Source organism: Tupaia chinensis, unplaced genomic scaffold (genome assembly GCF_000334495.1).
Source record: "Tupaia chinensis unplaced genomic scaffold, TupChi_1.0 Scaffold000235_1, whole genome shotgun sequence".
NCBI classification, from domain to species: domain Eukaryota; kingdom Metazoa; phylum Chordata; class Mammalia; order Scandentia; family Tupaiidae; genus Tupaia; species Tupaia belangeri.
Window position 1 is genome coordinate 4,737,866 of NW_006159713.1, and position 1,015 is coordinate 4,738,880.

Sequence of the window (1,015 nt, forward strand, 5' to 3'; positions counted from 1 at the left end):
TTAATAATGTTGAACAGCTTTTCATTTTGTTGGTCATTTGTATTTCTTCTTTGGAGAAGTGTCTATTCAGGTCCTTTGCTCAATTTTAAAGTCATGTTATTTGTGAAAACAAATTGGTGGTGGAAGTGATGAGTTTTGGGAGTTCTTTATATTTTTCGTTTAAAATTTTTTTCTAGTTTTTTCCCATAAGGCAGATGTGCTCATGAGAGAGAGACAGAGAGAGAGATGAAGACAGAGAGATAGTGAGAGGGAAAATGAGAAATCACTCCCCCAGGGGGACAGCCATGCCACAATCCATTCTCTTCTTAGGATTTTGGCCATGCAGGCACACACGCTCTGCATGATTTGGAATCCGCTGGATCTAGAACTTGAACTTCAGGCAGCCATGTGGAAGTCCAGTACCTTAACCACTATGCCAACTGGTGGCCCCTACCGGAGCTCTTTTACATTTTGAAATTAATTTCAGACATGTGATTGCATACATTATTTTTCCATTTGGTGAGGTGCTTTTTTGTTTTATTGATTGCATTATTTGATGCATAGCAGTTTTTAATTTTAAGGTAGTTCAGTTTTTTTTTTTTTTTTTTAACAAACAGCTCATGAGAATAGCAGGTGGCATAGTGGTTAAAACACAGGACTCCCACATGATTTTGTTTTTGTTTTCATTTTTGTTTTTCTTTGGTTTGGTTTGGTGAAATAGAATTTAAATTTTTTTCTTTTATTTATTTTTACATTTTTCCACATTTACTTTACATATCAAAACATTTTTGCTCATACTACATCGTTTTTTTGTTTTTGTTTTTGTTTTTAAAGGTTTTTGCTATAGGGCGTGTGCACTCACCAGAAAGACAGAAAGAGACAGAGAGACAGAAGGCGAGAAGTCACCCCCCAGTGGGGATGGCCACATCGCAATCCCTTCTCCTTCATTATCTTCTCGAGATCTTGGGCACACACGCACACGCACCCGGCGTGAGTTTAAGCCACTGGGTCCAGGACTCAAACCGTGGTCAACTAC

General features: G+C 38.1%; 1 pseudogene; it reads right to left on the reverse strand.

The window, feature by feature from the left end:
* Window positions 1-1,015, reverse strand: part of LOC102485140 (chromobox protein homolog 3 pseudogene) — a 76,520-nt pseudogene that overhangs the window by 63,307 nt on the left and 12,198 nt on the right.